Genomic DNA, 14547 nt, shown 5'->3' with positions numbered 1-14547 from the left:
GCACATTACATCGGGGCAGATGTGCTAAAATATAATTGAATTATGAGGCTGTACGTGCCGAGAACAAGATTGGATATCGTTGCCGCAATTGCATCTTATGCAACCGTAATCTTTCCTGGTAAACGCTTGCGGCAAGCGCTGTGGGGGAAGGCCGACTTTCTGTTTCTTTTTTCTCCCGCACGAAAAATACCGACGCTGGATGGATGGATGGATGTTATGAGCGTCCCCTTTGGAACGGGGCGGTGTGTTGCGCCACCAAGCTCTTGCTACTATACTGCCTAATATTCTACCTAGTTTAAACAATGAAAAAAGAAAAAAAAACACTATGAACTACCATGCCCAAATTTTCTGATCCCCTATTGCGAACTGTGCTTTTGTACGTCTCCGTCTTTAGTCGTTTCCCTACTTTTCTTCCACCAATCCTCCAGTCGCCTCTTACTAATGTCTATTGCGGACATGTTTGCTTTACCACTGCTCCCTCTTAACCCAAGGGCTTCAAGGAGGCCAGTGGTGCCTAAATCGACCGCTGGGTAGACGTCTTCACATTCTAATAAAACATGCTCCGTAGTTTCCCTAGGTTTACCACAGCAAGCACATGCTTCTTCTTCCTTCTTATATCTCGCTTTATAGGTGCGTGTTTTAAGGCATCCTGAGGCATCCAACGCTGCCTCAGTGGCGAACGCCATCTGGTGGTGCTGGAAAGAAGGCCACGGAGCGCGCCTCCCTTCCTTGATCTGTTTAGTTTTTAGCCACGGACACGACACATGGATTGGGTGCGTTTGGGTTTTGCGTTAGGCAGGCTATTTCGGTGATTTAGCGGGAGCCCAAAAGATTTGCGTGAACAAATATGGCGCCACCCATCGAAACGACGGCTCTAACCTAGTACCCAAACAATAGGCTGTATTCCTGGTGAGGCGTTACAATGGCAAGCTAGGAGGAGTGCCTGCGGTTATCGCTTTCTCACTACTAGCGTGTGTTATCAAGACTGATTCATTAGACGCCGCTCATTTCGAACTCGATTGTCGATTTCATACTCGTAAGCCTAACCGGGCTTAGGTTGGCTTGTTAAGGCACGTAAGGTTGGTTACTCAAAAGTAAACGCAATCAATTGTTTGCTTTAATAAAATGACCTCTAAATTTTAATGAAACGCTAAAACATAAATGGCAAAATTGTTCTTCTCATTATAAAATACTGCATTTTATTTAATTATTCGTAATAGACTTTCTTCGACGCCGTAGTGGCACTGTAGCCGAAATACGCTATCCGTGAACGCAAAACCTTTTTCTAAAGCTCTTCACTTCTGAGTGCCCCAACGCCAACACCCGCAACGGTCTTTCGGGCCTGAACTTTTTGGGCCCCAATTGTAAAGCTCTCTAATGTCGTGCTGATTCGGCTGATCGTGTGGCCGAGCTAGTTCGCGGAAAGGAGCTAAAGTGGCAACGTTACGTCATCGACGCCGCAGCCGAGCGAGATCGTGGGCCGCGACGTTGGGCCGAGCATCCGGCGGTTCGGGCCCGCGAGGCAGGGCAGCGACAACGGCGACGTCAACATAAAACATCGGGGCCGCACATTTTAGCTGCGCTGGTTTACCATCTGTACGGTGTGCATGCGCGGTGTTCTTTTTCGAACTTTCGTATCATGTCATTCTGACCGTGCCTTTTCTCCCTATAGGACTGTTCTAGTAGCGAGTGAAGTCAACGGCGGACTTCCGGCCATTTCATGTGAGAAGACTCCCACAAGATCTTCGAGGAGGCCTCGACCCCGGCGAAGGAGGCCCCTTTCGGTTTCCGTAGCTGCGCTACCAAGCGAGAGAAAGAGCATGATTGATGCATTTTTAAATGTTCACAGTGTTGCGAAGTAACTTGAGCAGTGTTGTGAACTTCGTGGAACACTACTAAGTTTTGATGAAGCATATGTACAGTTCACGAAAACACCCTTATTAGAACCAAAAGTTCTGCAACTTTTCCGTTGTTACCCAAAGATGAGCTGGGTACACATGACGTGGCCGCAAAGAGATGCCGATAAAGCTTTGCTTCTGCTGGAAGAACAACGTGACACATGCTGTGACGACTGACGAGCTATACAGATTTTTTAGCGAAAATTCCTGTTCCCCAACTCCTTTTTTTTGATGGCAGGCTGCGTGACTAAGCAGAAGACATAAACTACTACAATGTTTAAAAAGCACAATGATGTGTAGGCGTAATCAAGAGCCACGGCATTAAACACCACTGAGTGCTCACTGTAAAAATGCTGTTTCTAGTGTGCGAAAATTTAATCAAGTGTGTTGAGGTTCATGCTGCTAAGCCTTCTGCGCAGTGTTAATCTGCACTGCTAAAATCACCGAAAGGTGATTACAGTATGTATAAACAAATAATAAATGAAAAGAATTTGCACATGTTGCTGTTTTCTATTCTATAACTTTGAATTTGTTTTAGTTGTCTATGCTTATTTGATAGTTTTGGCAGCAAAACCTTGGGATATAATTTCCGTGATACAACATGAAGTGCTCGCAGCATCCCCATTGCCCCCTTCTCATGCCACATGTTTGTGCTCTGTGTATGAGGAAATTCTAACGTACTTGCTTTGGCGCAAAAGCAGCGATAGCATTTCTTTATTGAGTCAATAAAAGAATAGGTCGCCTCGACAAGACGTTGGCCACATTTTGAAACCAGACATTTGTTTAGACTACAAAACACCCTTTATTGACTGTGTAATCATTCGTGTACGCGCCTCTTTTTGTCAGTCTTGTCAAGATTTTGCAACAATAAAAGCAAGCTGAAACCTCGGAATAGCCTGTGTGGCTTTATCTAACTTCAATATACCGAATATTGCAGCCGAAGACCACTTTGTTTAAGCCGCTACCACGCTTGAAAGTGAGTTTGATGTGCTGCATTCCATCACTGCGGCTTATGTGATTTCTTTTAAGTATTGGACTAATAGCCTTGCATCGCGCTCTGAGTAGAAGCTATTCCGTATTGTGCATTCTTGTAAATTTTTCGACACCAAGTATGTGCTGTTGTGAGTCTATTCATTTGCACTCACGTCTCTTCGCCATTCTTTCGTCGAAAATAAAAAATTGCCGTCATGGTGTGACAAAATTGTAAGCGTCAACCTTTAAAGCTCCGTGTGCACCCGAACGAAATGCGCTTTGCATTTCTGCATGGCTTATGAGCGGTGCAGTGCGCAAGCAAACATTGCATGCGAAAGAAAGTTATGACCTGTGATACACATGAAGTCACACATTGCGAGAGAATACACGTTACACATAATCAGATGCAATTATACGCATTGCATTAAGCTTTGTTGCATCTAATGATTGGTTTGACACCGACTCAAACATGTGCCTTGAATGGGCACAATTTCTTTTTTGGTCCTCGTAGTGTCTACAGTGAATAACTGGTACGTATTCTACTAGCAACTCATTCGAATCTTTTCAGGGGAAAGCAATCACAGATGATTACAATTAGAATAGAAATATAGAAATTCTTAAATTAGGGTATAGAAGGAACACTCGTTGAGTCCCAGGAATCAAGCGTTTATGAGGGCAAAGCGAATAAAGCACGCCAATATTGCACAGACTAAGCTGACAGTCTCAAATATTGTGTACCTTGAATAACGCTGACTTCTCAAACCACACTGCGGCGTGGAAGCCAGGCTGATGAGTATTGTCAAATTACAAGTGTGCGAATGCAGCTACGCTGTCTTGAAGAGGCGCTAAAGAGAAGTTGTTTTTTTCAGCTGTGTTTGCAAATGACGCAGTAAACAAATGGGCATAGTTGGGAGTATAAAGGTCTAGTCATCTAAAACTTTGAAAAGGAGTGTTAATATATATATATTACACCCCTCATACCAAGCTGTTGTCAACTCGGTCAGTAAATAGCATTTAGATGTTCAAAAAGCAAGGATCATTACTTTTTTCTGATTGAAATTAATTTTGCATATTTTAAAAGGAGTAAATACTCCACTTCTGCAGAGTGTCTCACGAGGAGCTTGCGCAATTATTTGCGCATTTGTTGCACAGTGCTCATTAGGCGCTACTTTCGCGTCAGCAGCCTGAATACACTGATGAAACATTGCATGCGCAGTGTTCTGTACCGCTAAGAACTAAGCATGTAAATAACGTCCCCACCTTTCTATTTAAACACGTTTTAAAATTAAAATTTAATTTTAATACTATAGTATATTATGCTGCGGAATGGAAGTGAGGGTGATTAACTACTCACAGACCGCATCTGCTTATATAGACAACTGTGTTCATAGAGAAGTCAGAACATGAGACTGAGAGGATTAAAATGTGCCATGAGAAATTTCGTTTTGAATGCACTTTTCAATTCGAAGGCTTGACAGACGCCCATCCTCGCTTAGCTTCTTTTGTTGCTACGCTATGTACGCTATGAATTAATGAAAGAAATAAAACAGATATAAAGAAATAAAAGAGTCCTCTATATGGACCAAGTGTACTTTATTTTCTATGGACAATACAATATCTCCATATAACATAGCGTGTAGGAAAGCTCGGTGGTACAAGGGAATAAAACTGAGAAATATTGGAAGGCAAGTAGTGTACAAGGCATGCACAGATTTTTGCGGTTTTCTAAAGTATAAAACATAAGCCCGACGAATCGTAAATGTCGCATATTGAGGAGAAAGCGGGAAGAAAGAGTGCGGTGCATATGTACGGATGAAATATAACGCTAAGTACATCCACTCAGAGCGAAATGTGCAGCTAACATTAGGAAGCTTGGTTTTTTTATGCGAAGCATATTACTAGAGCTCAACCCAGCTCCTCAGGCGCGGCGGTGTCGCCTTCAATACCACGTGACACCGTGACGTCACGACAGAGGAGAAACGGGGCTCCAACTCGCGCCGGTATATAAGCAGCTGCGCTTGCCTCTGCTAGACACTCACGAGGTGAAATGCCTCCTGGAGACAGAGCTGCTCGTTGGAATGAGAAGCGAAGGTTGCGGCGTGCTACAGAGACTGTTTCTAGATGGCTTTGGCTCAACTCTTGCAAGATGGGCTGGGTGGGAATCGAACCAGGGTCTTCGGAGTGTGAGACGGAGACGCTACCACTGAGCCACGAGTACGATGCTTCAAAGCGGTACAAAAGCGCCTCTAGTGAATGCGGTGTTGCCTTAGAAACGAGCTGTTTCTAAGGCTCAGGCGTGCGTCGCTTGCTCAGGCGCACATTTCGTTGCCGCGCCGAACGCTGCGTTGCTCGACGCTCACCGCGTCCAAAGCGGGGCGCGTAGTCGCTGCGCCGTAGCCCATTGTCTTACACCCATTGGCGGGTCGACGGGAACGCTGTCGCGTTCCACTCTTGAAGGCGAAGCAGAGTAACGCCGGAGTTGTTTCTTCGTCTAGCCGAACCAAATATAGCCAAGCAACAGCAGTTCACCAGGCTAAACAGTGGTTCAACAACTAAAATAAAGGCTAGTATGCTTCGCATCCTGGGCTTAACCTTAGCTAAGCCACAGCCATTTTTTCATATAGTTAGGTGCACGATAGAATTTTCGTTGCCCCTTGCATCTTTATCCTTCTTCAAGGCCGCCATGGTTTTCTGGGGTGAAACTCTTACCTTCACCTTTTGCAGCGACCATTGTTATTACCTTCCGTTAGACACGTCGCATCCTTAATATTTTATATTAAACATGTCAGGTATTTCATAAGTTTGAAGGTCACAAATGCCGAACAAGAGGTCGCGGGATTGAATCCCGGCCACGGTGGCGGCATTTCGCTGACTGCGAAAACACCGGCGCACTTAGAATTAGGTGCACGTTAAGGAACCCCAGGTGGTAGAAATTACCGGAGTCCTCCACTACGACGTGCCTCGTAATCAGAAAGTGGTTTTGGCACGTAGAAGCTTATAATTTAATTGCTTTAACCATACTTTTTGCCCACATTTCTTTCTCCACATCGCCCACAAAAGAAAATCATACCGACCACACGCGTTGTAGAAACCGGCGTGAGCGAAGCTTTCTGTGCTGTTTGCTTTGATTGATGATTATCAGGCGCGATGTCGACGGCAGATATTTATTTAAATCAGAGTTTAGTACAACACGAGAGTGCTGAGTTGCGGCTAAACGTTGCCTTGCGTGCGCCCCTGTTATTTTGCCTGTGTAGTACGTAGAACACACGGGGGGGGGGGGGAGGGGGTGTTTAATTGAGCCGTAGTTGAGCGTCACGCTTCATAACATCTGATAGGTTTGAGCCCATTGAAGTCCGAGGGCGATAAAATCGTCGCCGCACGCCGTATGCTGTATGTGCCAGTGAAAGCGCGCGAATGTCAGTCGGCGATATCGGGTCTAAGCTCGGACCCGCATGGGGGGAGGGAAGCGGGGAAGAGGAGCGATGTTTTAACGCGATAGCGTTAAGGAGCTCGTGTCGCAGAAAAGCCGGTGTCGGCGTCAGCGGCGTTGGCCGTGAGCGATAAATCCCAGCAGGCACTTCATGAATAAAAAACAACTTGCAAGATGGGCTGGGTGGGAATCGAACCAAGGTCTCCGGAGTGTGAGACGGAGGCGCTACCACTGAGCCACGAGCTCGATGCTTCAAAGCGCTACAAAAGCGCCTCTAGTGAACGCGGTGTTGCCTTAGAAACGAGCTGTTTCAGGCGTGCGTCGCTTGCACAGGCGCACATTTCGTTTTCCATCGCGTGCTGCTCCGTGGCGCGGAGGGGGGAAGGGGGACTGTAGGAAAGGGAGGGGCGCGTTCTGCTTCAAGGGGCCCGGGCAGCAGCACGCGCCCGCCTTGGGCGCAGTGTCTTGAAAGCCATCTGAGAGGCGACACAGACCACCGCAAGCTGTGTATCCGTGGTTGACTCAGCCTCGGTGCGAGACGCAGTCCGAAGGTCAAATCGCTCGCTGCTGCTGCCGCACTTCCGTGCTCCACTGCTTTCACAGCGAGTTTCCACTGTCACCGTGTGCGATATGTGGTCATTTTTGCATGAATGCGCGTGACACTATGATTGTTAGTTTAGTTAGAGTGCCTATGTTTACAAGCTCATGCTACCAATAAAGCTACAGTCCTTACTTCAACAGCTATCGATTTATTTGCTGCCGCAATCGATGCTTCGATTTTCGGGTCAAACAAGGGACATTTTTTAATTGTTCTGAAAACATGCTGAATACGGGCGACCAGGTTTGAAACTTCACGGCCCAGCAGCAGCACCGAAATACACAGCCTAGCGAGCGGTGCAAACAAGTTTCAGTAGCACATGCAGAAATTTCATATTATGAATTTCACCGCTCATCTTGAGGCACATGTGTCCAGAATACCGCCTGACTGGTAATCGGTGCTAGAACGCTCTTCAGCGCCATGATATGGCCGCATGGCCACGGCTTGGCTGGATGCATATAGCAAAAGAAAACGTTGATAAAGGTGCGCGTCTGTTATCCGAAAGGCTGTACAATTTTAACGACGTCCCTATCGTATGGTGTCAAAACATTTGAGCTGCATACCCACACGGCCGTAGCGCTTCCTGGTTGCAGCGCTGGTCCTCTGTGCAGGCCCATGCAGAGAACTATCTTTGATCCCCGAATTTCTGCATGCTTATCTGCAGTACTTTTCGTGCGAACAATCCTTTTGGCTACCGCCACACTACAGATGTGCGCTGACGCTTTCACCTTCACATTCAAAAGCCATTGCGAAAGCATCAATATAAACTCATTGGATCTTTTCGCACGCTCCATAACGATCCTTTTATAAGCTCACAGTGTAGGAATGCCTTCGAAATTATTACATTCAATCAAACTTTTATTTACAGATGTGTTGGTCATGCCCTCTTGGTATCTTTCATAAGATAGAAGCATTTTGATTTATCAGCAGGTATAGGCCATATTGCAATCTTGCCAGCGTCGTATATTGAAGCATTCACTACACGAACGCTAGATGCCATTTTATTGGCGTGTCTGCCCCCTCTTCAATAATTTTTTTTTCAGTGCCTTCAGGCAGGGTCGGCGCCTCTTCTATGCACTGGCGTAGGCATCATTATGACGTCCTGTTTGATTGTGGAAAAGGGAGCTTTATTATTTATGCATCAATAGCTTCTGCAAGTGAACCACTTCATAGCATGAAGTTTTCGTCACTATTTTCTGGCGAGGCATTTTACGAGGGGATACGTGCGAGCAGCACCCAGTTCTGTACCTACCATAGAACGGCGATCGTGTCAGAGAATTTAAAGGCGGAGAAGATAAGTTTCGCGCCCCGTTGAAAAATTGTTCAACTGTGGTGGAAGAGTGTTTGAGGCTTAATCCTGCAAATTTCTGCAATACCAGTTTATTCACAAAGGCTTGTGGGTACAATGGCGTATCACGTCCCTAGCTGGCGTGCACTCAAGGTGTACCCTTAAAGCTAAACATTTTGACTGGATTGACCATCTGATGGGACTAATTTTAAATATGGCTCTAAGTGGTCCCAGCCAAATAACAGGTTTATTTTTGTGAGGTTTCGGAAGCGGCTCGGCTCCTTCCTGGAGGGAGAGTGACGACGCTGATGTCGAGGCGCAAATTTTAATCTTTCATTGTACATGTGGGGGAAGGGAGTGGAAGGGAAGGGTGGATGAGTGGTTGTACAACTTTTCTTGGCTAGTTAAGGAGGGTACGCCAGATACGAAGCCAGATGATTCGGCGCTTGCACCATGAATATAACCTGACACAGACTTCTTTTGGAAAGGTTTAATCCTTCGTATTTTGTTCGTCTCGGTTGCAAGAGCTTCAATTTCTTGAAACCCTCTTCACCCCCAAGCCGAACACTACTAAGACACGGAGCATAACCTTCACCTACACTGAAATTTTCTCCACTGCCGCCTTCCCCCTTCCTCGACCACGAAATCTTAAAAGTTGCGCCACAACATACCCGTCATCAATCTCCCGATGAAGGAGCCAGCTAATGGTGCCGAAACGTAGGGAAAACAGACTTACTCTTTGGTTGGAGCTGATTCGAAGTCAAAAGGTTTACGCGGCAAGAGAGGCACAATGCCCCCGGTAAATCTGCCTATTAGTCTTTGATGTTATTATTAGCCCTATTGTATTGCGGACAGCAGACTCCGGTAGCGCCCACATTTGTCTGTTGTTCAGTCGTGGGCGAGCGAATTATGCCCTTTCCTTCTTCCTTTCTTTCTTACTTCCTTTTCTTCTTTCTTTCTTTCTTTCTTGCAAGAGCCACAAGAACCCTCGCTTTTTCTGCGACCAGTTTTCACCTCACGCGCATCTGCGTACATGTACGGAATGGTCAAGAATGACAAAGGAAGGCCTGATGGCCCTGTTTTAGTTTTATAAGGTGCTTTCTTTAGCAATATTCTCGCTTGCCCAGCTTCGTTTACCGTGTTACTTTACTTGGGTAGGTGTGCTATCAAGATTGCGACAACCATGCTTGAAGCCAAGAAACAGCTCTCGTAACGTGTAATTGTGAAATGCAGAAATTTAGAGGGCGCTGCGAAAGCCCGAGCGAAGAAACACCAACTAACTGCGAGTACCTGCTAACATCTCGTGCTCTAGTGCTGTCGCCAGGTATAGTCATTAGCGTTGCGTCCTCCACTGGATTCACTGCAGGCAAGGTTTGGTTAACCCGCAACGGAGAACTGCTGTGCAGCACCGGAGCCCGAACAGATACGGCAGCGACGAACTGTGGCTGAGCAGGGTGATATTATCGACAGTCGATGTTGATGCCATAGAAAGTTAGCCCCAGCCCTTCTCAGCATCTGCGATGAGCCAAGCAGACTTGGACGTGCTGTGCGATGTACTGACGCTAATGTCCATGGAAGAACTACAGTCCCTGGAGGATTCCAACATCCCGTGGATACCAGTCCTGAGGAATGGTACGCACATGGAGGCTGTCCGCTCCATTCGACTTGCCCTGGAAGCTGTCGCCCTTCTTGACACCCGTACCTTCCTCGTTGCCTGGCTCTACTGCTGTCTCGCTGAGAGGCAGGCGCTTCGCTCCTGGCGTTCGTATCGTTCCAGCAGTTTCCTCACTACCGCTGAGGACCCGATGTCCGCCCGCTTCGTTCTGCACGAGCGATTGGAGACCGTTTTCAATAATTCAGGCTGTCATACCAAGTGCGCTAAAACCGAGAGTGCAGGTATCATCTACGCCTGCGTCATGGCCTCGCGTCCCGGGGACACATTCAAACACGACGTCATCTGCATGTGCGTTCAGCGTTCGCTGCCGTATCTGTTCGTACATTCGACAACGAGTTGTGAGTGGCGTGTCACTGCCGCTCTCCACGTCGTTCTGCAAGTAATTCCCGAAGAAATACTCGAAGGCAATTTCGTCAAACTCAGTTTAGCATTGGCTAGTGCCCGTGAGCACAGGGCATAGGTTGATGCATGCTTTATGAATAACAAGACAGGACGCCTCTTAAATACTTCTGACCGAGAAGAACAGACAGCTGTCAAGGAACCTGACCGGGCTTCTCGCAAGAGAAACCGGCCTTCTGGTAAGACGCACGTCTATTCAAGCGAAGTCTTTCCATGTCACTTGCGAAGTATAGTATTCCGTTCAAGCTTAGTAGCATAGCTTGTACGAAGTCCCAAGTGGTCATAGCGTATGGGCCAGTATTACGCTAATGCTTGCTAATATGCAAGGACATTGGACAAGACTTTGTGCTTATAATGGCTTGGCTATTTGTGCTGCTATGGATGCTTAGTGGAATGATAGCTATATCATTTTTGGTAGCTATGAAACTTAAAATTCGCGACTTCAAATTGATGAAATCATTTTTCTTCGGATACACGCCAAGTAAGTCAATGAAGCGCCTTCGTGGCTTCAAGGACGCGTACTAGCGATGTTATTTCAAGGTAGAACACACGTTGCTATTCGCAAGCTTTTTGCTAACGTAGCTTTGCAATTTGTTTTGTTTGCAGCATCAGTGATGCATAAACCCGCTTTACTGTATAGCCTTGGAAGTTTTCGCCCTGCGTAAATCTTGTATCCCGTATCTTGCCTTTGCATTGCCTTTGCTTATTTCTGTCTTTTTTAAAGACTTCACCCGCTCGTTGAGTACTTTGCCTTCATTCCAGGAGCAGCCCCGGCCAAGCGCCTCTTGTAAAATGCGGCAGAATATTGAAGAGCACCAAACCACTTTCGGTAATTCAATGAACGATCACAAATGCCGTTTTTTTTTCGGTCATTTCTTGGCACGTCGTAATGCTGACAGGGTCATGCACGTTACGTCACCATGCAAAGCGAGTAAGATTACTCTACATACGGGGTTCATCAGTTGCCACCGTTCTAATAGCGTGCATTGGCAACGCAGTCACATGCTCACTATATAATCCGTGCAAATAATCCGGCATTTCAAGCGAGCAAGGCAACGGTTAGCGAAGCTTGCTATGTCATGCCAGTGAAGCCCGAAGTTGCGATAAATTTGTTCTTGCTGCGCACAAGCCAGCTGGCAACGTAGATATCTTGTACTTGTACTGTATTTTGTATGTGCTATCGCTAGCAACTAGCTTACTCTGTGGACCATCACGTTCAGCGCTGAACATCCCGTCGCTTGTCGGTGTAGTTACCGTCGCCGATGCTTCGGTGCGTTGATTGAAGTGTGCATCCGTTCACTTATTCTTGATACGTTGGCGATATAGAGTGGGCGTAAATTTTCATGAGTTGGGGTGTATGTGTGTAGATAACGTGTCTTAAGCTTACTCTGCCACGAAGCACCACTACAAACTTTATCACTATTTATCGAGCGGGACTCGCCCTTCTCGTCGTTCCGTGGGCGAAGTGTGTTCTTGCGAAGTTAGCGATACGGCGCTTGCAGATGTGCTATCCTCTAGAAAACCATATAGCGCGCGGAGAGCCGGCCACACACAGTCCGCAGGAAAGAGCGGTTCATAGAGTCTATGACACAGATTTACTGCATTCTTTAATATGGCCCTCACTATTTCTGCTGCCAACTATACTTTACCGCTCCAAATTTCACAGGAGCGATGAAGCACAGTGCGTTAGCAAACACGCATTTGAGTTTCTGTCCGCTGATTGTAAATAAGCGAGGGACAAACAGTAATGGATTGGTATTTGCACGCTTTTGCTGAGGTAGCGTGCAGAGCGCCACCGAAAGCTTCATCCGCTTTTTGTGGAGTAAGCTGCTTCGTTAAAATGGGTCTATGCGCGAAGTGCATGCCGTCGGATGCACCACTGGTGGCGGTCTCGCTATGGGAAATCGGGAGAGGAGGCAGCAGTACGCAGTGATTTTTTGCGTCGCTGCTCATGCTTCCCTGTTGGATTCGCGTTTTTCGATAGAAATAAGCAACAGCCGTCGCATGTTTGTGGTGGCGTAACTTTCAATGCACGTAGAAGAATTGTTCTGTAGCAGTAACAGTTAAACCATGCAGCGCGAAACAGTCTACAAAAGCAGTTGAAAACATTACTTGCTCGAAAATTTGTGCTACGGAGCGTGTTGCTTATGCATCGAACCCAGATCGACCACTTTGATTTTCTTTTGTCTTTAAGTAATTTCGTAGTGTCCGTATCGGTGTGCTTTGCCATGGCGTGCCCGTATAGCTGCTTCTCGGTCAGTTGGTGATGTCGTTCCACGACATTTAGGAACCAATTTGCAAGAAAGGAAGCGACGAAAATCGCGCATGCTTCTGCAACGTTTGTCAAACGACCAAGCCCTCTCGACCCTTTGTAAAATGACACGCAGGTTAGTTCGGACAGTAGGACCCCGGAGGCTATAACAGACACTGTGAAATTGAATCGTGTCTTTCGAATCCCGCCGTATAGGCGTTCTTTATTTAATGGCGGATCGTTTGCCACCCCGTGAGCCAATCAGAACTGACAAGATGGCCAATTTCGCCATGTGGCTGCATTTTAGGGCCATCCAGTGTGGAACCAATTGAAAACGTCTGCGATAATCGCGGCTAGCACCTCGTAACTTGCACCGAACGTGAAGGTTTATTGAAGGTTTGAAGGTTTTATTGAAAAATATTTGAATACAAGAAAGTATATGGTAAATATTAGTACAGAAGCAGGTCCCAGAGTTTAAACTGCCGAGGTGACCCCCAGTACAAAAAATAATCAAATACATACAGAAAATTTGGTTGTGGGAGTCCAGCGTTTTTTTTTTCTTGTTTAACCTTGGTAATGCATTAGGCCATATAATAGCAAGAGCTTGGTGGCGCGACCCACCGCCAAATTCCAAAGGGGACGCTCATAACATCCATCCAGCGGTGGGGTGAAAACGACTTTTTCCCGTCGCCTTTCCTCTATTACTCGCGCTTGTCATGTATATGCACGCTCTGAACTATGCCTCAAGGCGGTGTGCGCTACAGCAGCAGCAGTGCGGAAGTCTAAGGAAGACGCAAAGAAAGCTTCGTTTAAAAATACGTGGGGGGTTGCAAATATGCAATACATCCGCGCATGCCTGAACTCATTAAATGTGGTCTCGAAATCGTAAAACTAGATTAGTGGCGAAGATACATGAAGTCTTTCTCTAGTAAACTCCGGTAGTTCGCTATCAGCGCTTATCCTGTATTCCTCCCTTGTCCGTATTTATTCAGCGCTGTTTTCACTCATCATTTGTTGAGCACCTTACATTGTTTCTGTGTACCTTTTGTGACGTTTCCAAGTTGTTGTGATCTGTCATTTTTGCCGTGCTTTTTCTTCCCAGGACAGTTCCAGTAGCAAGCGAAGGGAGCGGCGCACTTAAGGGCATTTTCATCTGCCAATACTGCCACAAGGTCCTTTACGAGGGCTCTAACTAAACGAAGAAGACTTCCTTCGCTTCTCCAAGCCGCGGAAGCGAACGGGGCACAGAACGTGCGTACTGCATTTGTGAAAGGTGCCCGAACAGGGACACAGTGTTGTGAAGTGAATTGAGCACTGATCATTTTTTTATGAAAAAGGGTCAACTCTACGAAGGCAACGTCATTCGAAGCAGGAGCCCTTCAATCCTTACCCTGCAGCCGATGATGAGCGCTGGTGCCGAATCCGCTTGACGTTATCCCAAACATGCACTCTGAATATTGACGACTACACATGTCTTCACTGATGTTAAAGCGAAAATTCCCTTGTGACCCACGTTTCTTACGCCCGACTTCATCATTGACTAGAGTATCTAAATTACTGCCATTTTTAAAAAGCGCGAATACGTAGACGCTATGAGCTACTGTATTTAGAACGGGAGTGCTTACTGCAAAGCTGACCTTTCTAGCCCGCGAAAATTTAATTCAGAGGGTTGAGGTTCGGACTGTTAAGCTTTCTGCTCAGTGTTCTTACATTTCTGACGTGTTTCTTGTGAAATAAACTTGACTTTATCTGTATATTGCTGTACTGTTATTTAATAAATTTGATTGTTCGCCCTTGACTCCGTCAGTTTGGTAATTTTGGCCACAAGCTCTTGGTCGTCGCTTCCGTGATGCAACATGAAGGGCTCGCCGAGTCCCCATTGCCCCCTCCCCAAACAGCATGTTGGTGCTGTATGCCTGGAGAAATTGTTGCGTTCTCGCTTTGCCGCAAAAGCTGCGATAACATTCTTTTTGTCAAGTCAATAAAATCCTAGGCCACTGCCTAAGATATTGTTGCCATTTTGAAACAAAATCATT

At 46.4% G+C, this 14547-nt stretch overlaps 1 long non-coding RNA gene across 1 annotated transcript in view; it reads left to right on the top strand.

The window, feature by feature from the left end:
* Positions 1–14309, top strand: part of LOC135919685 (uncharacterized) — a 62336-nt gene extending 48027 nt beyond the window's left edge. The window contains exon 3 of the long non-coding RNA XR_010570023.2: positions 13614–14309. This is a non-coding gene — a long non-coding RNA (uncharacterized lncRNA). The remainder of the gene's footprint in view (positions 1–13613) is intronic.
* The last annotated feature ends 238 nt before the right edge of the window (positions 14310–14547 follow it).

The sequence above is a fragment of the Dermacentor albipictus genome, chromosome 10, assembly GCF_038994185.2.
Source record: "Dermacentor albipictus isolate Rhodes 1998 colony chromosome 10, USDA_Dalb.pri_finalv2, whole genome shotgun sequence".
Taxonomy (NCBI): Eukaryota; Metazoa; Arthropoda; class Arachnida; order Ixodida; family Ixodidae; genus Dermacentor; species Dermacentor albipictus.
This window is presented reverse-complemented; position numbering and strand designations above follow the sequence as displayed.